The 26,586-nt window shown below is 41.8% G+C and overlaps 1 long non-coding RNA gene across 2 annotated transcripts in view; it reads right to left on the reverse strand.

The window, feature by feature from the left end:
* Positions 1–1,558: 1,558 nt before the first annotated feature.
* Positions 1,559–26,586, reverse strand: part of LOC140723395 (uncharacterized) — a 38,335-nt gene continuing 13,307 nt past the window's right edge. For both annotated transcript variants that reach the window (XR_012097887.1, XR_012097882.1), the window contains exon 3: positions 1,559–1,831. This is a non-coding gene — a long non-coding RNA (uncharacterized lncRNA). The remainder of the gene's footprint in view (positions 1,832–26,586) is intronic.

Here is a 26,586-nt window from a genome sequence, read left to right on the forward strand (position 1 = left end):
CCCTTCCCTTTCTTCCATAATCTTCTGTCTTCTCCTATCAGATTTCCCCCATCGCCAGCCCTTTATCATTTTCGCCAATTAACTTCCCAGCTCTTTGCTTTGTCCCCTCCCCCTCTTCTGGTTTCGCCTAACACCTGCCATTTTGCCCTCCTCCCACCTTCTTATTCTGATTCCTTCACCCTTCCTTTCCGGTCCTGATGAAGGGTCTCAGCCTAAAACGTCAAGTGTTTACTTTTTCCCATTTGATGCTGCCTGGCCTGCTGAGTTCCTCCAGCATTTTCTGTGATGCAAGATACGTATAATATGCACACCAGAAATCCACAGCAAATCTGAAAGATTAATTTACATCATGATCTAGTTATAAGGTGGTTCTTGAGGATTATTGATAAGATTACACACTTCTATTCAATTCCATTGTGAATCTAACTGTGGGACAGTAACTCATTAATAGTTTTGAATAACCTTGCATCTGAGAGGGTAGAGAGCACATATCAGTTTAATACTTCTAACAATAAAAAGGCACATGAACCACTGAAGCATTTGCTCTCAACTGTACTGAGCTTGACTCAAATTCTGCCCGATAATCCTGTATTACGTTCTTGCTAAGTCCAGACTGACACTCAAACATGTTCTCAGATGTCATTTCTAGACAGATTAATGGGTGATAAAAAAATCAAAACCATAAATAATTCCAAATAAACAAAATCAGAAGGCTGATGCTAATGAACCAAACTAGTTCAAAATCATCACAACTATTATAAAGAATTAACTTTTCACTTCGATGTTGGGCTTGTATAAAAGAGCAGGAGTTTGTATACATTTTTTGAAGTAAATATAGTTGAAAACAGACAACTGTTTGCTCAATGGTGTCAATTATAATCTTAATTTATGATTAAGTGGAAATTTGGCAAGAATACTTTTCATGGATTATTCAGAACTTCTGGGTGACTTAAAGCTTTAAAGTTTGAGTTTCTTCCTAATCGATCAACGGTTCAAAGGTTCACTTTATTGCCAAAGTATGCATGCACAATACAACTCTGATATTTGTCTTCTCCAGATAGTCACGAAATACAGAAAAACCATCAACCCTCTCCCCACATGAAAAGGAAAAACTCACAAACCCTCCCATGCACAAAAAAAACCTACAGATTGCCCACATGGAAAATGGCAGCTGGAACACCAAGCCCAAAATGCCCCTATCCCTCCCTCGCACAAAAATCAACAGATCACCCACCCAGAAGAGAACAACCAGACCTTCAAAAACCCCAAACCCCCAATCCTTACCCCCAAAAAAGAACAGCACCGACCACACTAAACCCATAACCCCCTCTCCCACACACAAAATCCAACAAGAACATCAGATCCCAAACCTCCAACCCCTCCCTCACACAAAGCCAACGCATTGCCCACCCAGAACCCCCTCCCACCAATCAGCAACAGAATCCTGAAGGAAAGCAATATAAATCATAATCCAAAAATCACATAAATCTCAGAATTTCGAAAACATCCTTCCACTGGAACTGAGGAGACCAGGCACTCGTACTCAGTCCTTCTGCAAAGAATGGCCACTATGTCACCAACCTGCAGCCTTCTGACTGCTGTACCGCTGACCTGCGACCTTCTAACCACCGCCATCGATCCTTGGAGAGTGAGCGTGGACCTCCTCCACATTCACCTTGATGCTTCCATCTTCCTCGATGCTTCGAAATGGAGTCAATCATGTCTCTAGTCTTATGCATGAGGCAGCCCGTGATCGCAGTCCACTCCGGAGACAGCAGGGCCAGGTCACTCGATTAATCTCCAAACTGCACATCACAGACTCCAGACGTCTCTGAACCACGATCAAGACAAAAAGAACAAGCAGAAGGCATTGAAAATGTGAAATAATTGAAGGGATCAGCTATCTGGAAGATGTTACCCAAGGAGTGCTATTGTTGGTGTAGAGGTTATTTTTGACTGTGCTGGTGTGCAGACCTTAGGTGGGGGAACTGGATGAAGGTGGCAATAGGGTATTCAAGAATATGTATATTTTGCTCTCCTCATTGCTCTTTGACCCTGACTTAGCTGGAACAACCACGGTCAGCATGGGAATTGTCCTTTTTTTTGTCTGCAGTAATATAGATATTTTACTGCTGCAGCCAGCACTCCTCCCCAAAGGCCAGCTCTGACACCCACGTCACTCGTGCCAGAACGCAAACAGTTCGGCAGATTGTGTTACTCTGCAGCTGAGGAGATGCATCATCATCTTGTGCTCACTTTAAGACCTATTCTCAGGGCAGGACACAAAAGTGAAATCAATGGGTTTCAGCAGCTCAATACTCATTCTGTCCTTCATGAATTGCGTGCTTAGATAAATGGTTACAATCATTGTTTACTGAAAAACATATGATGCACCATCAATAACTCACTCTGAGACGTAAAAGCGAGGTATCGGCTTTTATTGACTGGAAGAAGGAACAAGCAGTGGTTGACCACCATACTACATCCTGGAGACAGAGAGGCCGGGCTCAGACCTCAATCGCCTTTATACAGGGGTCTGTGGGAGGAGCCACAGGAGCAGTCAGCAGGGGGGCGTGTCCAGACAGGTATATGTAGTTCACCACAACATATAAACAGCAGCTGTAGTGTGTTTAATGATTAGTCTTTAAATTACAAATATAAATAACTACAAGCTTACAATCTGTAAGTCAGATCGTTTGGAGGTGCGATCATTGCAATGTATTAACTCCTCATACTGAGCGACTGGAATTTATCATGATTAGCAGTAGTTAACTTTTTGGGATACACATCATAAAATCAAAATTTTTAAAAATCATACACTAAATATGTGCCTTTAGCCTGTTTCATAGGTCTCCTGACATTTTCTGTTCTTGGGTTGGATAAGCTGCACCAGTAATTCTATTTTCTTTGGTCCAAGTAGTGAATCACTCAGGTCTGTTGGGCAAAGTGACTGCTTTCCTGGCTATTTTATTCAAGTTTATGGAATCTAATTTCACAACGTCTCAGGACGGGATAGGAACTTGTGATTTTTAGATTGCAAGCCAGGCATTATCAGCATTCCATGTCCTTGTACAAAGTGTGTTTCTTGACTTCTAATTAGTTGTTCATTATGGATGAATAATACTGGTTTCATGGTCTTGATTCACAGGAATCTCATTACATGTTGAGGCAATCTGAATTACTATCCATTGTTCAATAATCTGCAAGCAACCAGATTGTTGCTGAGGGAGGTTTACCTCTCCTTAATGTTTTCTACTTTCTTCTGAATACTTAAATGAAAACCACATGGAAATTAGCCCTCATTAAATTGTGAATCACCATCAAAATCCGCAGCTGAGATATGGGACAAAAGACATCTAACCCTTATGCATGTTCATTATCATCCCAAAGACAAACCTGTAAGTGAGCCAAAGTAAATTAGCAATGGCTACTTATCCAACCCAACCACCTAACTGCAGAACGAACTTGCCCTTCTCAAGCTTAGAAAAGCAATCAACCCCATGAACTGAGAGGGATTATGGAGAATGCTGTTTACCTCTCCTCATATTATGTTACTATTCCACGGCTGCTACAAGATGACCTTCCAGATGCAATCGGAACCAATGGATCCAACACCAGCTGTAGCTACACCTACTTGAAGCATGGCTGATTGAATCTACCTGAACACAGCTGGGTGACTACATGCATTGCAGTTCATGATCCACCAACGTAGACATTGATCAAATGTTAAACATCTTGATAAGCTGATGCATCATCAATAACTCTCTGAGACGTGAGGCGAGATATCGGCTTTTATTGACTGGAAGAAAGAACAAGCAGCAATTGACCACCATACTACATCCTGGAGACTGAGAGGCAGGGCTTAGGCCCCAATCGCCTTTATACCGGGGTCTGTGGGAGGAGCCACAGGAGCAGTCAGCCGGGGGGGGGGGGGGGGGGGGAGCGTGTCCAGACAGGTATATGTACTTCACCACATAAGCAAAGCTCTGTGAAATGTACAGGTATAAGCTTGTGAGAATAGAATGACAAAGAAGAAGGGGATCTGTGTATGATTCTCTTTGGGTTTTGGCTGTCTATAAGTGTTGGCAAGTTTCCAAAAGTGTTTATTGATCCTGGAATATACCCCATTTTGAACCTGTGATTCCACGGAAACTTTACTGAACTTAGAAATGCAATCACATCTTAACAAATGAGAATGTGTTTGACCACTTGATAGTTTATAAATTACGATTTTGAAACATTAGAAATTGAATCAAATAACTAACACAGATACTAATCAGGAGAGGGGAAAGGACTGATGCCCTGTTCACTCAGATTAGGTGGGAGAAAACAAGTCTCAGATAAAATGGGGCACTGCTATTTGAATTGTTCAGACTAAGGGAGTTTTACCTTGTATGTAAGAAGAGATTAGTGGTGATCTGTAGGGATCTGTACTGTGACCGCTGCTGTTTGTGACATATGTAAACCACCTGGATAAAAAAAGGTAGATGTGTGGGTTAGTAAGTTTGCAGATGATACAAAGATTGGTGGTGTTGTGCATAGTATAGAAGACTGACAAAGAATAGTTCAATAGTTTCATTTTAATAAGAATACAACAGGATTTAGATCTGTTGCAGATATGGACGGAGAAATGGCGGATCGGGTTTAACCTGGTCAAACGTGAAGTGTTGCGCCTTGGTAGGTCAAATATAAAGAGACGGTACACTGTTAAAGGCAAGAACTTTAACAGTGTTGATAAGCAGAAGGATCTGGGATTCCATGTTCATAACTCCCTGAAAGTGGCTACACAGGTTGATAGGGTTGTTAGCAAGGCATATGGCATGTTTGGCTTTATTAGCCGAAGCATTGAGTTCAAATGTCAAGAAGTTATGTTACAGCTTTATAAAATTCTAGTTAGGCCAGATCTGGAGTATTGCATAGAGTTCTGGTTGTCCCAATATAGGAAAGATGTTGTGGCTTTGGAGAGGGTGCAGAAGAAGTTTATCAGGATGTTGCCATACTAGAGGGTATGTGCTCTAGTGAGAGGTTGGACAAATTTGGGTTGTTTTCTTTGGAGTGGTGGAGGATGAGGGGAGATTTGATAGAGGTTTATAAGATTATGAGAGGTATAGACAGAATAGACAGAGACTCTCTTTTTCCTATGCACAAATATGATGACAGACTATAGTATTAATGGTAAGACTCTCGGGAGTGTGGAGGATCAGAGGGATCTTGGGGTCAGAGTCCATAGGACTCTCAAAACAGCTGTGCAGGTTGACTCTGTGGTTAAGAAGGCGTACTGTGTATTGGCCATCATCACTCGTGGAATTGAATTTAGGAGCCAAGAGGTAATGTTGCAGCTATCTAGGACCCTGGTCAGACCCCACGGAGTACTGTGCTCAGCTCTGGTTGCCTCACTACAGGAAGGGTGTAGAAGCCATAGAAAGGGTGCAGAGGAGATTTACAAGGATGTTGCCTGGATTGGTGAGCATACCTTATGAGAATAGGTTGAGTGAACTTGGCCTTTTCTCCTTGGAGCGACGGAGGATGAGAGGTGACCTGATAGAGGTGTATAAGATGATGAGAGACACTGATCATGTGGATAGTCAGAGGCTTTTTCTCAGGCTGAAATGGTTGCCACAAGAGGACACAGGTTTAAGGTGCTGGAGAGTAGGTGCAGAGGAGATGTCAGGGGTAAGTTTTTTACTCAGAGAGTGGTGAGTGTGTGGAATGGGCTGCCGGCAATGGTGGTGTAGGTGAATATGATAGGGTCTTTTAAGAGACTTTTGGATAGGTACATGGAGCTTAGAAAAATAGAGGGCTATAAGTAAGCCTAGTAATTTCTAAGGTAGGGACATGTTCGGCACAACTTGGTGGGCCGAAGGGCCTGTATTGTGCTGTAGGTTTTCTATGTTTCTATGAAATGTCTAATAGCAAAGTTCATGTATTTAAGATGAGAGGGGTAATTTTAAAGGAGATGTGAGGGGTAAGGTTTGTTACACAGAGTGGTGGGTGCCTGGTGTGTGCTGCCTGGGGTGGTGTTGGAAGCAGATACATTAGAGACATCTAAGAGACATTTAGATAGACAAATGAATGTGAGGGAAATGGAAGGATATAGACATTGTTTAGGCAGAGGAGATTAGTTTAGTTAGCCATTTGATCACTAATTTGTGGTGGATGGTGCGACGGTGCATCAAGCTGCAGCAGGAACTCTGGATGTAATAAATAACGCCAGCAGACTCACAGATGAAACACTGCCTTACCTGAAAAGGCCGCTCAGGGCGGTGAGGGAGGATGTGTCAGGGCAGGTGTGACACTTGGCACAGCTTCAGCAATAAGCACCAGGAGAGGCATCAAATTCTCTAACTCCCCTCTCTTTCCCACTCCACGCCCTCATCTTTATTTTCCCTCATTCAGGTGGCCCTCTAACCCCTTTTATTACCCCCCCCACCTTTCTGACCTGCTCTTCAGTTCCTCACATCCTTCCCTTTATTCCAATGTCTTTTGATTTCTCCCATCAGATTCCTTCTACATCAACTCTTTACCTTTTCCATCTATTACCTCCTAGTTTCTCATACTATTGCTTTTCATTCCCACCTCCCCCACCCACATATCTGCCCCGCCCCCCCACCAACAGGTTTTGCCTATCAATTTCCAGCTTGTAAAGGTCTCCCTCCCCCCAGCTTTTTATTCTGGTTTATGACTCCTTTGTTTACAATCCTGATGAAGGCTCTTGGGTCAAAATGTCGACTGTTTATTTCTCTCCATAGCTGTAGCCTTGAGTTCCTTCAGCACTTGATGTGAGTCGCTCAAGATTTCCATCATCTGCAGAATATCTTATATCCCAGTGTCAGGTGATATATCAAGTTAATTATGATCTCTCAATCACAAGTTGAGGTATTTCATCACAAAATAGGGAATTTGTGTTATTGACTAGCTAAAACTCCCTGCTGGTTGCTTACCTAATGACTGTTCCGTTATAAATGTAGAAGAGCATTTCTACAAAGTGAAATCCCACAGGAGACCAGAGAAAAGCCTGTTTAATCACTCCAAATGCCTTTCTCAATCTCTCTTGCCAAATCACTGCACCTCACCTCCCACAACCTGCTAGCCAGAGCAGAGACAGTCTGTCAACAAGTGTGAAACTTCATCTTCTCATCACTTCCACTCCAGAAGTTAAATCACCCCAGTCCCTGTCATCAAATAACAATGCACAGATAACATTTACAAATGTGCATCACTGACGACTGAGCTCCAGATCACAGCTGAATCTGAAGGAATGGGCCTCCCAGTGAACAAGTTGCTGTTGCACAGCTCCAGGAACCTGGATTCAGTCCTTCTCCTTGGAGCTGTCTGTAGGGACTTAGTATTTTTTCTCTACTACTATGTGGTTTCTTCCATTTGTTTCATTTTCCTCTCATTTCCTGGGCTCTTTGGTTACTTTAAATTGCCTTGGGTTCCAGGGGAATGGGGGTTACAAAAGTGACAGAGAAGAGGTTACAGAGAGATTAGTAGGAAATACTGTAAGCAGGAATAAGCTCACACTACTTGAGTGCTCCCAATAGTTAGTGTCTCAAATAGCCTCTGACAGCTGAGTCCAGCTCCTGGCCTTCATGTGTGGTTGAGCTACTAAGCCCAGCAGAACCATTTTTACAGTCAGGAGAAGCGGAAAAGGTGAGTTACTGGCGCCTTGAAACCAGTAACTTTGGGCAGATGGGACTCCTCAGCCATGGTTGGCAGCTCGTTTGGAGAAGGAAAACTCTGATCTCAAGCCTCCGCTGCCATGAGATTATACCCACTTATGGGGAAGTCTTCGGGCATAAACCCCAAGGAAAAAATTTGTAGCGGGAGTCCAACAATGAGGCTGTCCAACATTGAGTTCAATGCTGACTGGCAACACCTTTGCCAGATTGTATCGGTTTCTCCAGTTCCTTTGGATTCATCATCTGCATTGAGAGGAGGAGGCTGCTTCGTGGGAACCAGCTTGCTCTCCATATCGTACTGTGCTGGCTTGTGTACTAGCTTGCGTATCACATAGACAGCTAGGATGCAATATCCATGGTTGAGGCCAACCAACGGAGGGCCTCAAGTAGGATATAGAACTGATGGAAATGCTTTGGGGCCTGATATAGATTTAATGTATGAAACGGCCACCTTCTATATCATAAGGCAAGGCAAGTTTATTTGGATAGCATTCAAACACAGGGCAGTTCAAAGTGCTTTACATAAAACAAGATATAAAAATCAAACATCAAATTGCAGACATTATAAAGAGAATGAAATCACACATAAAAGTAAAGAAATAAAAATTATAATGATGGAGATTCTAATTAAAAGCTACAGCGAAAAGAAAAGTTTTAAGCATCGATTTAAAAGAACCTAAAGCTGGGGCAGACTTCAGATCCTATGGAAGGTTATTCCAGATACGTGGAGCATAGTAACTAAAAGCTGCTTCACCATATTTAGTTGTAACTTGGGGACGGTAAGCAGACCCGCCCCAGATGGCCAGAGAGCTCAGGAAGATTCATAATGCAGCAAGAGATCAGAGATGTAGTTAGGCCCTAGTCATTCAGTGCTTTATAAACCAGTAGTAATATTTTAAAGTAAATCTTCTGATGGACAGGAAGCCAGTGCAGAGATCTGAGAACTGGAGTGATGTGTGCTACTTTCTTGGTCTTAGTGAGGACTCTAGCAGCAGCATTCTGAATGAGCTGTGTCTGTCTGAGGGATTCTTTACAGGGAGCTGTGAAAACGCCATTACAGTAGTCAAGCCTACTAAAAATAAATGCAGGGATGAGTTTTTCTAGACCTTGCTGAGACATAAGCCCTTTAACTCTTGCTGTATTTTTAAGATGACCTTGTAATTGCCTTAATGTGGCGGTTTAAATTTCAGTCAGGGACCTTCACAACACCAAGGTTTCTGGCTTGGTTTGTGGTCTGTAACAACAGGGATTCTAAGTGAGCACTGACTTTTTGGCACCAAAAACAATTATTTCAGTTTTCTCTTTCTTTAACTGGAGGAAATTTTGGCTCATCCAATCAGTGATTTGTTCAATATGGTTTTTTAGTGATTGTATGGGACCATAGTCACTTGATGACACTGTTAAATAAATTTGAGTGGCATCCCCATAACTAAGGTAAGATATTTTGTTGCTTACCATGATTCGAGCTAGACGGAACAGGTATGTTAAACAGAAGATGCTCTAGTATGGACCCTTGAGGCACTCTGCATATAATTTTTGTTCGGTCAGATATGTAGCTATCAATCAACACAAAATAGTGCCTGTGATTTAAACCACTTTAAAGAAAGTATAGGTATTGTTAAAATTATAAATAAGAAATTACAAATAGGAAAATGTAAAAATTATGGAAGATCTACATACTGTCCCTGTTGCCCAATACTTACCTCCCCCACAATCAGGATCCCTAACAAGCCTCTGGGAAATGTGGATCACTCTTCTCATCACTGGTAATGGCTCTCACTGAAGGCAGCACTGATGTTGAAATTCACCAGAATTCAAGTGGGCAGAAGAACCTTTTGTCAGCTAAAGGCAGGAGTATTCAAACAGCAAGATCTCAAACCTGACAGAATACAATAGTCCTAAATGCTTTGTAGTCAAGAATGATCAACATTGGACAGCTCAAACCAATGGAAGTGCTACCAAAATTGGCTCAGTATTGTTCTACAAGTTGATTGGCAAGACAGGAGGATCAATGAGAGTGATGCCCAACAGTGAGGCTCAGGTCATGCCCAATCATTTGTAGTAGGTGGGCCATGTTAGAACTTGCCGGATAAGACTCTAGAATAATTATTCTTTTCCAAGCTATGCCATGGAAAGAAGTTACCAAGATGACGATTAAACATTTTAATGATGTCTTAGATGGTTCTGACAGTAGGTGATTTAAACTTTGACTGAGTAAAATGACTAGATGGGATAGACACTGCCAAATGTGCTCAGGAAAGTTTCCTCAGTCAATATGTAAAGGTCTCAACCAGAGAAAGGGCAAAACTGAATCTCCTCTTAGGGAACAGAGCAGGGCAGCTGACAGAAGTGTGTGAAGGGAAACACCTTAGATCTAGTGATCATAATTCCATCAGTTTCAATGTAATTGTGGAAAAGAATAGGGCCGGCCCTATTAAGGTTAAAAAATGGAGAAAGGCCAGTTTTGGATAATGCAATCCTGATATAATGGGATATTGAGGCCCTGGTAAAGCAAACAGAAAATATTTGCCTATCAGGTATGGGCAGTTAGGATCAAAGGAGTCACAAAGGTGAAGAGCAAAAGAACAGCAAGGGCCAAAATTTGTCTACTAGAAAATCAACGTGGTCATTAGTGCATGGAGTCAAAAGAGATGGAGAGATCTTAAATCTATATTTACCCAGAAGACAGACACAGAATATATAGAACAGAGGCAAAAAGTGGTCATGGGCTTTCTCCGGATTATGGAAAAGGAGGTGGTTGCTGTCTTGAGGCAAATTAGAATGGATAAAACCCCAGGGCCTCATGAGGTGTCCCCTCTGACCTTGTGGGAGGTATTGTTGAAGTCCCCTCTCAGAGATATTTAAAACATCCTTAGCCACGTATAAGGTGCCAGAGGTCTGGAGGGCAGCTAATGCTGTTCCACTGTGTAAGGAAGATTCTAAGAATAAGCCAGGATATTACAGTGTGGTGAGCCTGACATCAGTTGTGGGTAAATTATTACAAGGTATTCTAAGGAACAGGATATATAAATATTTGGTCAGACAGGACTTGATTAGGGATAATCAACATGGCTTTGTGTGTGGCAGGTCATGTCTGACATATATTACAGGATGTTTCAAGGAAGCTACAAAGAAAGCTGATGAAGGCAAGGCAGTGGATGTTGTCTACATGGACTTCAACAAGGCCTTTGACAAAGTCCCTCATGGGAGGCTGGTCAAGAAGGTTCAGTCACTGGCATTCAAGATGAGGTAGTAAATTGGATTAGACATTAGCTTCATGGGAGATGCCAGAGAGTGGTAGTAGATGGTTGCCTCTCTGATGGGAGGCCTGTTACTATTGATATGCCTCAGGGATTGGTCCTGGGTCCACCGTTGTTTGTCATCTATGTATCAATAATCTGGATGATAATATGGTAAACTGGAACAGCAAATTAGTAGATGACATCAAGATTGAATTGAATTGAATTGACTTTATTTCTTACATCCATGAGGAGTAAAAATCTTTATGTAATGTCTCCATCTAAGTGTACCATGTGCAATCATAGTAATTTATAATAAATTGAACAGTTAATGTAATATAGAAATACACTCAAATCAGCGTGAGTTAATCAGTCTGATGACCTGGTGGAAGAAGCTGTCACGGAACCTGTTGGTCCTGGCTTTTATGCTACAAAACCATTTCCTGGATGGTAGCAGCTGGAATAGATTGTGGCTGGGGTGACTTGGGTCTCCAATGATCCTACGGGCCCTTTTTACAAACCTGTCCTTGTAAATGTTCTGAATCATGGGAAGTTCACAACTACAGATGCGCTGCACTTGATAGAGGTATACAAGATTATGAGGTGTATAGATGGGTAAAAGCAAGCAGGCTTTTTCCATTGAGGTTGGGTGAGCCTAGAACTAGAAATCATTAGTTAAGGATGAAAGGTGAAATGCTTATGGCATCATGAGGGAGAACTTCACTCAGAGAGTGGTGAGAATGTGAAATAAGCTGCCAGCACAAATGGTGGATGCGTGTTCAAGAAATTTGGATAGGTACGTGGATAGGTTGGGTATCAAGGTCTGAAGTTCAGGTGCAGGTCGACAGGGCTAGGCAGATTAATAGTTCAGATAAACTAGATGGGCTGAAGGGCTGTGGTGTTCTATGACCCTAAGATTGTGAATATTTTCAACATGGACTGTAGCAAGGCCTTTGACAAGGTGCAGAATTTTTGGGTGCTTGGCATTTAGGATGAAGTAGTAAATTGGATTCAGCTTAGTGGGAGAAGACAGAGAGTGGTAGTAGTTGGTTGTCTCTCTGACTGGAGGCCGATGACTAGTGGTGTGCTGTGGGGATCACAGCTGGGTTTGTTGTTGCTTATCATCTATACAATGTGTTAATGTGATAAACTCAATCAGCACCTCTGTAGGTGACATCAAAATCGGGGTGCAGCGGGCAGTGAAGAAGGCTATCGAAGCTTGCATCATGATCTGGACCAGCTGGTAAAATGGGCTGAAAATGGTAGATGGAATGTAATGTAGGCAAGAGTGAATTGTTGACTTTGGGAAGACAATCCAGAAGAAGACACAGTGAATGATGGGCACTGAGGAGTGTGGTAGAACAAAAGAACTTGGGAATCCAGATCCATACTTCTCTGAAAGTGGTGTCACATGTAGGTAGGGTCATAAAGAGAGTCTTTGGCTCATTGGCCTTCATCAATTGGAGCATGAATGTTGAAGTTGCATAAGATGTTGGTGATGCCAAATTTGAAGTACTGTGTGCAGTGCTGGTCACCTGCCTACAGAAAAAGTATCAACAAGATTGAAAAAGTGCTGAGTGAAAATTTACAAGGACGTTGCTGGGACTCGACAAAAGTTATATGGAAATGTTGAATACTTCATGACTTTATTTCCTAGAGTGCGGGAGGATGAGGAGAGATTTGATAGAGGTATACAAAATGATGAGGGGTATAGATAGGGGGAATGCTTGTAGGCTGGGTTCTCTTCAGCTGCTCCAGTTTCTTCACACAGTCCAAAGACATACCAGTTGGTAAGTTAATTGGAAGTAGTCCCATGATTAGGCTAGGGTTAAATCAGGGAATGCCCGGCGGCACATCTCAAAGGGCCAGAAGGGCCTATTCCATGCTGTCTCAATCAATCAATCAATCAATCAATCAATCAATAAATATACAAATAAATAAATAAAAGACTGGACCTGGAGGTCATAGGTTTAGGGTGAAAAGTCAACCATTTAAGGGGAAATTGAGGGGAAATTGTTTCACTCAGAAGGTGGTGCTAGTGTGGAATGAGCTACCTTAGGAAGTGTTAAATGTGAGTTAAATTGTAACATATAAGAGAAGTTTAGATAGGTGAATGGATAAGGGGTATGGAAGGCTAAGGTCCAGTTGCAGGTAGATGGGACTAGGCTGGCATAGACAAGATGGGTGAAGGGTCTGTTTCTGTGCTGTAGGGCTTTATGACTCTAAGTTTTAATTGCCTCCTTGAGAATAAAGGACATATTGAGCGTCCCATGACAATGCAGAATGGTGGTGTATTTGCAAAGGCACTGAGCATCTTAAGGCGTTACGATGTGAAAATGTAGTGATCACATGCAATAATGGAAGGAGAGTTCAGTGCATAATATTAACACCCATCGTCCCATTAAGTATCTCCAGCCTCAGACTGTGAGTCTCTCATCAGTTCCCTGAGAGAATACCAAAGCAAGTCATCCTTAATCACAGGAACTGAACCACAGGAGGAGGAGGTTGACTCCTAGCTCCCCATGTGCAATGAAGCATGCCAACACATATTCCCTTGTCAATGTTGCGAATATCTCAATTTAAAAAAAACATTTTATTTTTCATGCATTGTCAGAGTCACAGATTCATCCAGTTTGAAAGGACCTCAGAATGAAATATTTCCTGGCAGTTCCCACTTGCACTGAAATATTTCAGCAGTATGACTCACTGAAACAGAACCTGTAATCTACCACAGTCAATGGACGTATTACTGAGCTGGGCCTCCTACTTGATCCAAACATTCTCACCCACTAATCTACAGAGACCAACAAAACTGATGTGTAATCTACTCTACTTCTGTATATACATCACCTTCTTTAGCACTGTTCATTAATCTAATGCATCTTCCTAAGGAACAAAATGTCCTGTGTTCACACTATATTATGATGCACTTTAAATATATTCATGAAGAAAATCTATTCCCAGATCAGGCTGTGGACACAAAGCATATGAACAGATTACAACACTTAGAATGCTAATAAAAATGGTAAAATTTATAGCTCATAATATGTATTTGGGTGTCTTAAATATACTATAATCACTTAATTAGTTTTGCATTGTTGGTGAAACCGTAGATAAATCAGGAGTCAGCTTGCACTCAGCAAGGGTCCATAAATGCTAATGAAACAATTAAAGTGCGTACTTGTTAGTAGGGATCCTACCATTAATATATCTTCAGCTCCCTCTCCCCCCCTGCTTCCTCCGCGATTCCCTTGTCCATTCATCCCTCCCCACTGATCTCCCTCTTGGCACTTAACCCTGCAAGTAGCTTAAGTGCCTCACCTGCCCATATACCACCTCCCTCGTGTCCATTCAAGGCCCCAGGCAGTCCATCCAGGTGAGCCAACACTTCACCTGCCAATCTGCTAGGGTCGTCTATGTGTCTGGTGCTCTAAATGCAGCCACCTCTACCTTGTTCATACCCGTTGTAAGCTGGGGACTGCTTTGCCCAGCACCTCTGCACCATCTGCCACAAGCGGGAATTCCTGGTGGCAGAATGTTTTATTTCCCATTCCCATTCCTGTTCCAATGCGTCAGTCCATGGCCTCCTTTTGTGCCAAAATGAGACCACCTCAGGGTACCCTTCAAGCTAATGGCATGAATATTGATTTCTCCTTCCAGTAAACACATTTCCCCACTCTTACCTTTTGCCTCAGCTCACCTGCCTCTTACTTTCACCTTTCTCCTACCATTCACTCTCCTCTCATATCAAATTCCTTCTTCTCTAGCCTTGACCTTTCCCACCTTCACCTATCACTTTCCAGATAGCCTCTTTCCAAATGGCCTAATTCTGCTCCTAATATCTTATGGACTTATTTCATGTGTGTTGCTTTGGATTTTCAGCATCTGCAGACTTTCTTGCATTTATAATTAAAGTGCTTTAGTGTCATTAGTTGTCGTACACTCATAATTGGGGCATCATTTGCATCTACCCAGAGAGGGTAAAGAGCATTTCATTTTAAAGTCTCATCTAGAACATATCACTTACAACATTATAGCGCCATCCAGTACTGTAGGAAATTGTTGGCTGAAATTATGCAGTTCAATCCGGGTGAAGGACATGCCGGTCTGAATCAGTGGGGATAGTACAACTGCTAAGGCAGGAATAGCAGTCAAAATTTCCCCAGAACAAATTGTTAAGCAAAAAAGAAAACCATAATCATAGATAACTCAATATCTGCAAAAATGACAAGATCTGACACTAACCAATCAATCCAGTTTTACAAATTTTACAGCCATTTTAGCAAGAACTACCATTTAATTCAACTGTTCCTTTGGACATAAGACATTTAGGAAACATTTTCAATTGATATTGCGACTGATATCTGAACAGTTGGTTTTACATCCACAATCAGTAGCAGAGTTGCCAAACAATTTGCTTAATTATTACGGAACAGGGGATCATAAATCTGCAACCTGGAATCTGGCTCCAGAGAGTAAATTGCAAGGAATAAGGCCAATTCTACAGGCGTCTGCTTGGTCCCAGAGCCAATGAAAATTTTAGGTCTGGCCAAAATTATCTTGTTGGCTCCAGTTTTCTCACCTTGAGTTATGTTCTGGAAGGTATCTGAAACATTGGCTCTGATTGCAAAAGAAGGTAGGATATGCAGAGAGCCTTTTGATTCAGTACATTAGCACGGGCAAAAGTGAGAAATAATAATGACCCTGAAGGTAAAAGGTGCAATGCATAAAATGATATTTTCAGCCTCTCCAATACGATTTATAACAACTGGTTAATATAATGCCAAACTCCTAAAAATAAAAGTTACTGTGGAAAAGATTATCTTTTGGCATCTTAATAAAGTCACGATTATATTTAACCATAATTGCATGTTTTGAAATTAAGCCACAAGCCCTTATTTTATCCTGTCAGATTTGTCAAAAGTAATGAGGGTCCTGCAGAGACTGTATGGAAAAAAACATAGGCAAATTCTGAAAACACTTTCTAAGCTATAAATGATTAAAATCTGATCTTTTAATGGATGAATATTGCAATTTATCATTTCCCTTTCAAGGTTACCTTGGTTACCTCAGAACGTATGAATGAGAAGCAGAAGCAGACCTTTTGGAGCCCCAACCCACTTCAACCACTTAATAAACCAATGGCTTATTTGATGGCAATCTCAACTCCACATTTCTATCCACCTGTGGTAACTTTTCACTCCTTTACTTATCAATAATAGGTTCACCATAAGAATGTTCCAAGACTACTTCAACCACCTTTAGAGGAAGGAGTTTCCAAAGACTTATAAACTTCTGAGAGAAGAAATTTTGCCTCATCTCTGTTTTAAATGGTGTTTGCCTTATTTTAAAGTAGATACACCTAGCTTTAGATTCTCTCTCAAGAGGAATATCCATTTTACATCTGCATCTTCAGGACAATATATCCTTCAATCAAAGTCATCTCTTACTCTTCTAAACTCCAGTGGGCACAGCTTGGATCTGCAAAACCTTATCTCATAAAACAATCTGTCCATCCTGGGTATTAGTCCAGCAAATCTTCTCTGAATTGTTTCTATTACAATTACACCTGTCCTTAAATTAGAAGATGATATTGTACGTAATGCTCCAGATATGGTCCCACCAATGCTTATATAACGAGTGCAGATATTCAATATTCACAATAATCATTATATTGGTTTCCCCATTGGTTGTGCTTGTGTACTGATCTTACGTGAGTAAGCACTTGGACACCAGATCACTTTGCATCTCAAACCCCTGGTTCGAATGGTTTTACCTCCTGTTTTATCTGATGCTGTTTTCTTTTCCGCACCTTTCTGATCAATACTTCTTTCAAATTTAGTCTCACTTGTTCAGCTGAGAGGCTGGTCAACACGTGAACTGGGCTTCTGGGTAAGGTAGACATGTTGGCCTGCTGAGTTCCTCCAGCATTTTGTATGTGTTACTTTGGATTTCCAGCATCTGCAGATTTTTCGTATCTGGGTAAAGTGGTGGAAGACGGAATAAACTGAAAACATTTAAGAAGTGGCAGAAATAGGAGTTATTCCAGATGGACGACTGGCTAAAAGATTATTTTTATTCAGCAGGACAATCTGATTATTTGATTTACGTCCCTGATAATCTGGTGCAAAGAATTTTTTACGTTCTAGCGACACCTCCAAAGGTAGAACTTTTCTCAGGAAATCGCTTCCTGTTCTTTTTAAGAATATCTTTTATTTATGTTCCTCTCATCACTTCACTGATATATGGAAACAATTCCTGATAATTTAACGGATGGGTTTACCAGTGCTGCTCTCTACCACAAACAATCCAACCATTGTCAGCAGTGTGTTCTGACAGTCAAAAGTACATATATAAAAAAGCATGACCTGAACCTACAGTATATCATTAGTTAATTCTCATGATGTTAGAAGTATCTTTCACATGTCCTTTCTTGCGCATTTTCCCCTAATTTTCTCTGGGGACTGGCCATCAAGCTAAACATTAACTCTGATTTTCTGTCCATAGATTCTGCCTGCATCTTCTCTATTTCATTGCACTTTATGCTAAAGTGGCTTGCCTCCCTGTCTTTTGTGAATGCACACCTGGACACCAGATCCCTTTGCGTCTCAGATCTCTAGAAACTAGCTTTTTTAACTGAACTTCAAATGCCCAGACATCAACAAGTGGATACTTTGCCTTAGATTCTAAGCGGCAGCTTGCAGGACTCAATATTGTATTCACCACCTTTGTTTTTACATCTGTCTATATCAGAACTGTATTTCTGTCTGTCACCATTTTGGCTCAACGATTGTGGAGTTCTACAGCAGACAACATATTAAACTCAAAATCTCCTCAATGTGATCTGGGTCACAGGTCAATCGTCCACTCCATCAGTCTACATGTATTCCAAGGGCCTCCCGAGTGAGATACAGACTGGAGTTGCGAACTGTATGATGAAAATGGAGCCTTTGCCATCTGGTATACCCTGGGCTGATTTAACATATGGTGCACTGTAGAAGAAATTGGAATCACATCCTCCAAGTACTGTCTCACAACAGATACGTTTTGCAGTAGATCTTGGGGTTCATTTTCAATGTCTGCAATGTGATGTGGGTGTAATTGTGAAGTCTGATACCACTGGAAACTTGCACTGTCTGTGAAACTGCATGCCAGCATTGTCTGTGCAAACATGAGGAAATCTGCAGATGCTGGAAATTCAAACAACACACAGAAAATGCTGGTGGAACACAGCAGGCCAGGCAGCATCTATAAGGAGAAGCACTGTCGACGTTTCGGGCCGACACCCTTCGTCAGGACTAACTGAAGAGAAAGATAGTAAGAGATTTGAAAGTAGTGGGGGGAGGAGGAAATGCGAAATGATAGGAGAAGACTGGAGGGGGTGGGATGAAGCTAAGAGCTGGAAAGGTGATTGGCGAAAGTGATACAGAGCTGGAGAAGGGAAAGGATCATGGGACGGGAGGCTTTGGAAGAAAGAAAGGGGGAAGGGAGGAGCACCAGAGGGAGATGGAGAACAGGTAGGGTGATGGGCAGAGAGACAGAAAAAAAACCAAACAACTAAATATGTCAGGGATGGGGTAAGAAGGGGAGGAGGGGCATTAACGGAAGTTAGAGAAGTCAATGTTCATGCCATCAGGTTGGAGGCTACCCAGCTGGTATATAAGGTGTTGTTCCTCCAACCTGAGTGTGCATTCATCTTGACAGAAGAGGAGGCCATGGATAGACATATCAGAATGGGAATGGGACGTGGAATTAAAATGTGTGGCCACTGGGAGATCCTGCTTTCTCTGGCAGACCGAGCATAGGTGTTCAGCGAAATGGTCCTTCAGTCTGCGTCGGGTCTCACCAATATACAAAAGACCACACCAGGAGCACCGGACGCAGTATACCACACCAGCCGACTCACAAGTGAAGTGTCGCCTCACCTGGAAGGACTGTCTGGGGCCCTGAATGGTGGTGAGGGAGGAGGTGTAAGGGCAGGTATAGCACTTGTTCCACTTACAAGGATAAGTGCCAGGAGGGAGATCGGTGGGAAGGGATGGGGTGGGGGTCGAGTGGACAAGCGAGTCGCATAGGGAGTGATCCCTGTGGAAAGCAGAATGAGTGGGGCAAGGAAAGGTGTGCTTGGTAGTGGGATCCCGTTGGAGGTGGCGGAAGTTACGGAGAATTATACGTTGGACCTGGAGGCTGGTGGGGTGGTAGGTGAGGACAAGGGGAACCCTATCCCGAATGGGGTGGCAGGCGGATGGGTTGAGGGCAGATGTGCGGGAAATGGGAGAGATGCGTTTGAGAGCAGAGTTGATGGTGGACGACGGGAAGCCCCTTTGTTTAAAAAAGGAAGACATCTCCTTCATCCTGGAATGAAAAGCCTCATCCTGAGAGCTGATGTGGTGGAGACGGAGAAATTGTGAGAAGGGGATAGCATTTTTGCAAGAGACAGGGTGGGAAGAGGAATAGTCCAGGTAGCTGTGAGAGTCTGTAGGCTTATAGTAGATATCAGTAGATAAGCCGTCTCCAGAGATGGAGACAGAAAGATCAAGAAAGGGGAGGGAGGTGTTGGAAATGGACCAGGTAAATTTGAGGGCAGGGTGAAAGTTGGAGGCAAAGTTAATGAAGTCAACGAGCTCAGCATGCGTGCAGGAGGCAGCGCCAATGCAGTCGTCGATGTAGCAAAGGAAAAGAGGGGGATGGATACCCGTATAGACTTGGAACATGGACTGTTCCACAAAGCCAACAAAAAGGCGAGCATAACTGGGACCCATGTGGGTACCCATGGCTACACCCTTGGTTTGGAGGAAGTGGGAGGAGCCAAAGGAGAAATTATTGAGAGTAAGAACTAATTCCGCTAGACAGAGGAGAGTGGTGGTAGAGGGGAATTGGTTAGGTCTGGAATCCAAAAAGAAGTGAAGGGCTTTGAGACCTTCCTGGTGGGGGATGGAGGTATATAGGGGCTGGATGTCCATGGTGAAGATAACGTGGTGGGGGCCAGGGAACTTAAAATCATTGAAAAAATTCAAAGCGTGAGAAGTGTCACGAACACAGGTGGGAAGAGATTGAACAAGGGGGGATAAAACAGTGTCCAGGTATGCAGAAATGAGTTTGGTGGGGCAGGAGCAAGCTGAGGCAATAGGTCTACCTGGACAGGCAGGTTTGTGGATCTTGGGTAGGAGGTAGAAACGGGAAGTGCAGGGTGTGGGAACTATGAGGTTGGTGGCAGTGGATGGGAGATCCCCAGAGCTGATAAGGTTGGTGATGGTATGGGAGGCAGTGGCCTGGTGCTCTTTAGTGGGGTCAGACATTGTCTGACAGTTTGTGTTGTAGGAGCCTGTAATAATATACACAGCCTGGCTGGTACCATACCCACCTGCAATCACCCACCCCTGTCTGCCATCTTATGATTGTCTGAACTTGTTCTGAAAGCTTAAGAAAGAAGGAGATGGATTAAGTAAGAAACTTGAAGCTATTTATTTAAATTTGTTCACTGGCCTCTCCCAGCAATAATGTGAAATACTTTTTGGAATGTTGTTGCAAGAACAGAAAATACTGAAATACTCAATCTCCCTGACCTCCTGAGTAGCCCTTAGGGTTGTCATTTTTCCTTCTGGATTTTCAGTATCTACTTTTTTTTTTGCTTTCTGTTTGCTGTGTTCACTGTACGCTGGAAGAATGGGGCGTGTTACAGGAAGAAGTGGAAGTGTGGAGCCAGATGTCAAAAGACACAGCTTCGCTGTTTAGAAGTGTGGGAAAACAACCTGAAGATTTTTTTTTGGAGTTAAGGTAAATCAAGGTCTGGACTTGTATTGTCTGCACTGCAACGTTTCAGATTTCACTGTGTGCAACTTTGATAGTGATCAATTCACTGTTATGAATTTGGAGTGTGCCTGTAACGACATGAAGGAGATCGTGTGACTTGAGCTGCATCCATCATCCTCATAGTTTCCTGTCCTGGAATGCATTTGCTATGAAATATTTCTATTTATCCGGTCTAGAATCCATTTTTTCAATTTTTGGTTTGTGGCAAACAGTAGATCACTGCATTCTTCCGAGCTATGTTCTTTCCGAAGGAACGAGAGTTTGACCACAGTCACCACAGTTATCAAGTTCTTTGTGTTCAGAATTAGAACATTTTTATGAATCCCTATTCTTTCATAAACACTCTCCACATTTCAGCACAGTCACTATTGCAAAGCCAAATGTGGTGGGCTGTTGTCCTTCCATTTTCAGCCCTCTCTGTGTTCTCTATCCATAATCATTCCTCTCACAAACTTTGACACATCTTGTCATCCCCAACTCCACCCCCATAAGTATGTAAACACACACCAAATTCCAATAGCCCAACTTTAATAAGTTTCAAATCATTGAAATCTGATTATGTACAGTCAATTACGTTTAAAGATTACTACTCTGTAAACTACTGACACAATTTGACAAAGATAGGAACTAGACTGAGAATATTATATAATGGAGAAAATTTGAAGCTGATTTGAGTGACATAAATCTTGACGAGCACCTATTGCAGTGTCTTCCTAAGTGGTATCCATTACAAGGCAGAATAATGACAGGGCAATAACAATTACAATAACAGATTTCATGAACAGTAGTAATGCACTAAATGAGCTCTCTTACTGCATACAGCTGGATTATCCTGCTTTTATTAAGCATACGATGATAAATATTATTGTCTGCAATTAAACACACATTTAATAACTTCACTTTGGAGTTTTTAACCTCAAAGTCTACGCACATTAACAGGGAGACGTTGGCTTATTTTACTGATATATTGTTACCAATGGCCATGTCAGCAATTAAGGTTGCCTTTTGTGCTTATGCACAAATAACCACCCTTTGCAGATACAAACCATCACAAAACTGTGGCCAAGATGCCCAAGTCATAACTTTCAAAGATGCTGTTCCATCTTCTTGCCTGCAAGCCATCTGGATGTTTCCTGATTCTGTGTCTGTTGTAGGGATGAACACACCACTGCTGGGATCAGTCCCAATCGTGAGGTTGCTACTTAAATGAATATAAGGGTAAAAAAAATGGCCGTGCGATTTGATTACATCTTTACAAACACCACAGCATGCCATGAAGCCTAATAACGTCAGACACTCTGTAATTAAGCACAATGGAAGTGCAGCTTATTAATAAACATCTGATTTCATTTACGCTAATTTTTAAACTCTTATTTAAGTACATCCTATCAAGATATGTCGGTTTGTTTTTGATGCTCAGTTGATGAATTTCACAGAGCCGTTAATTTTTGATATAATCCAAGTAGGTGTGCAGTAGAAGAGATAAATCACACATTCCCATTCATTAAATGCAATACAAGTACTCACAAATCTCCTTCATCCTCCCACAAAGATTCTGAATTGTAACCAGTGAATAGTCATAACAAGCATTCTCCACTCAGTTTGAAGCCACAACAAAGCCATTCTCACATTCTACACTCATTCTTTATGATCAACTTAAAATCATTCTCTACTTAAGCACTATTATGACACTTCATGGACTTGGTTAAATGGAAACCCGTATTCTGTGGCATTTATGCAACGGATAAATGCTACATGATGTGAACCAGGACCTGTGGCACAGCGAGTAGAGCTGGTACCTTGCCTATGCTGGACACCCAGGTTCAGTCCTGACCTCGGGAGCTGTCTGAGTGGAGTATGAATATTTCTGCTGTGATCATGTGGGTTTCAACCAGGTGCTTCAGTTTTCTCTACGTCACAACGATAACAGGTCATTGTAAATTGCCTCTAACATATAACTGAGTGATACAATCAGAGCAGAGTTGATAAAATTGTGTTAGAATAAAAGGGAAATAATGTTGCAATTGGCTGGTTGACAGTTGTTGTGGATTTGATGGGCTGAAGAGCCTGCTTTGATTCTGTATTTCTCCAAAACCCGATGTCATTACATGACCAATTGTCTGATTCACATATGGTTCAGATTGAAGGCCATTTAAAGCATGAACTTGGTTTTCTGGTGCACAGATGCTGCCTGACTCATAGTGAAGCTCAAATGCTTTTGGGTTTAACGCTCAGTGTTCTGCCTGTGTGAACTGACAAGCTCATTTTATAGTGTGAACATGATAAAAGCTAGCATTTCAAATGCTACAATGCTGCAGATACTCACTGTGTTAGCAGATGGCTTTGTTTCCTTTTATTGAGCAAACCATTATCTTAGCAATGAACCACCAGTAGTAAAAAAAATCAGAATATGTCGGACATTCTTTGTGAATACTAAACAATGATTTAAGAGTGACAATGAATTTTCAGTGCCTGTATCCTGATCAGTATTTTAATTTCTATTGCAGATGAACTCCACTGCAGTTGGTATCCTCTCAATGTTGCAGGGTCATGTTTTACTATAAACATTCTTAGAGGAGGAGAGTTAGTTGGTCAAGGAAATGTTTTGCCATGATTTATATAGGGAGGGGATCTCCAAAATGGAAGGCGCACATTAAAAACTAAGAGGCACATTTATAAGAAGCAAAGTCATTAGAGCCAGCAAAAGGCAATAATTCAATGCCCAGGTTCAGTGATGTTCATGAAATGCTCAAGTTACACTCAAGTAGTCTATGGCGTTGTCTGAAGTTCAAATGAATAATTGCCTTGTAACATACTAAAGCTTTTACTTGTGTTGATATATTATGTGATACAATCAAAGCACTTTGGGCAAGAATCAACGATGGCATCAAACACCACTTACAGCATTGAGGTTAACAATTAGAATAGGAGCAATTTTAATGCTATCGTTGAACACCTGGACCCATCAACCTGACAGCTTTGGCACAAGCACATGGCAAACAATCTGCAAACATAGGCTCCACTATTAATTGTGTTTTAGTAACACTGCAGAGTTATATTTCATTTTATTGCGCTTCTTGGGTGTAAGTTTAGAACCCTTTTGATTTAGCTAAATTACTGTTAAGGAACTTGTTGTTGAAGAAGGTCTTTTGTTAAGATTCTGGCCAGCTGCAGTGACAACATTTCATGAGTTCCAGCACTAGCCTCAGGAACAGTCATATTCCCTCAACTGTCAGGCTCTTGAACCGAAGGGGATAACGTCACTCAACATCACTTGGCCCATTTCTGAACTGTTTCCACAACCTATAGACTCACTGTCGAGGACTCTTCATTTCATGTTCTCCATATTTATTACACATTTATTTATTTTTTCCTTTTGTATTTGTACAGCTTGTTATCACTTGCACACTGTCTGAACACCTAAGTTGGTGTGGTGTTTCATTGATTCTATTATAGATTTATTGAGTATGTTTGTAAGAAAATGAGTCTCAGAGTTGGATATGGTGAGTCTATGTACTTTGATAATAAATTTACTTGGAACTTTTGAGCATCACCAGAGAGGCTCTTCAGCTGCAAGGCGAGTGTGTCAGCAGTACTTTGGAAGACACGACAACTAAGTCCTCTGCCAGCCTCCTCCTATTTGCATTTTCACCTGGACTGATGGAATAGTTTTAGAGTCATGGAAAAATACAACACTGAAACAAGCCATTTGGCCCATCTAATCTGTGCCAAACTATTTAAACTGTCTGCTCCTATTCATCTGCACTGGGATCAAACCCCTGCATACCCCTACCATCTCTGTAAGTATCTCAGCAATATCCTTGTAAACTTTCTCTGTACTTTTTCAAACTTATTTGCATCTTTCCTGTAGTGAAAACCTGGCAGTTTTCTCCTGACTACACCACAATTCCAAAATTTAGCTATTAGGCTCAAAGTTCAGCTGAGGTTAACCAAGAAACCAACAGTTCAGATCCAGAGTATTCCTGGAATTTCATGGACTCTAAATAGTGCAGGAAAAGCTGAAAATTAGTTGTTTACAGTTACATTTTTACTTTTTCGTATCACTTTCTACACCAATGGTTAATGCATAACTATCACTAGAATTGTTCAACCATTTTGTCTGGTACATTGTAAAACATCCTTCTGAAACCTTCCTCAGAGCTTTGCAATAACAGATTTACTCAGCATGGCTTCTTATCCCAAGTTTCCACTGAACGTGAAGCTGTTGAGTTAGACTGCTGGGGGAAAGTGAGTCAAATTAAGACAATTGACAATAGCTCACTCACATTTCGCTGAAAACCTAACCTGAACTCCAACACTGTGGCACATTTTATAACAAAGCTGCTCCAGCTTGGCTACCAACATTGGTGACTGAGAACAAGGCTTCATACTTAACCACAACAACATTTCAACTATCATGCCATCAGCCTGGATACTAAATATTAATTGTAGGGCTGGCTCCTACCACTGCCTAAATAGGATTCAATTTCTCACCTCCAATGGTGATAGTTCAGCTTAATTACTCGCAGATGTTCACATTAGCAATTCTGAAGTAATTCAGACAGCTCTTAAAGGAACAGTTGGCTTAAACCTTATTTTGAGTGGCAGAGTTGGCAAAACTGGATACTCATGCCTTTGCAGTCTCGGAGCAATTAAACTTCTTTTAGCAATGCAAAACAGTAACACCATCCCATTAATAAACTGAAGAAACGCTGGTCTTTGAAATGAATTCTCTTCAGTTTAATGTACATGAAATGTGGGACGATTCATTCAATCTGGTCAATCCTAATAATGGTGCTCAAATAACACAAGCAGGTTAAATGAGCCTGTCTTCAGTTGACTATTAGTTTTCCAGTTGAGGTAAATTTGGGAGATGTGTGTCAAGGTTGTGGATCCTTTGAAAGATTTTATGTGAAGGAAGTGGATAGATGCTGTGTCTTTGCTTAAGGATTGTTTAGGATAACAATTCTCAATGTGAAGCATGGTGGATGGAATGGCTGCAGTTCATCTGGGACTTGATCTCTCTCCTTTTTTTCGCTTTGTAGTAAGAGTTAGAGGCCACATATTTCCTGGCTTATTCTCAAATGGTTCAAGGTAGACCAAGTTTTCCAAGGAAACCTATTACCTGGATTTTCCGCACTTGGATGTATTTACAAGAGGGACAGTCAAGAGCAAGGAGACTGAACTACAAAATAAAAAGTACTCATTTAAAACTGAAGTGTGTAGAAATTTTTCCTCCAAGGGTGGCAGAGGCCTGATCATTAGATATATTTAAAGACAGAGATAGATAAATATTCAAAAGGTCAAGGCATTGAGAGTTATGGGAACTGGCACAGAGGAGAAGCTGAGGCCGGCATAGATTAACCATAAACACATTGAATAGAAGGCAAAGTTCAAGAGGTTGAGTAGTCCATGCTTGCTTCTATTTTCTTGTGGATACCATACTTAATCACAATTTGTAATCTTGACTTTTATTGAAGAGTTGTGATTTTTTTACAGGGGCACAGGAGTTTAGAGGACATAGGATATTCGGAGCAAGAAAGCTGCGAGTGAACGACTAAGGATTTCCGGAGCAAAGACAATTTTACTACTCGGGGTAAAAGAGAGGCAAGACTGTGCAGGCACGTGACGTCAGCCAGTAGAGCAGGAGAAGTTTACAAAGAAGACCGCAATATCCAGCGGGTAGCATTCGGAGCGGGTAGCGGAGTGAGAGGTAGCAGAGTGGTAGGGCTTTGGCTTAATGGGCTTAGGCGGTAACGAGGCAAGGTGGGTCTACCTGTGTTAATTGCGGAAAGGAAGTAGTATGTGTGTGAGGCCGGTTTTCTGTGCTTGGTGTCGGATGTGGGAGGTCC

This window comes from Hemitrygon akajei, chromosome 3, assembly GCF_048418815.1.
Source record: "Hemitrygon akajei chromosome 3, sHemAka1.3, whole genome shotgun sequence".
NCBI classification, from domain to species: domain Eukaryota; kingdom Metazoa; phylum Chordata; class Chondrichthyes; order Myliobatiformes; family Dasyatidae; genus Hemitrygon; species Hemitrygon akajei.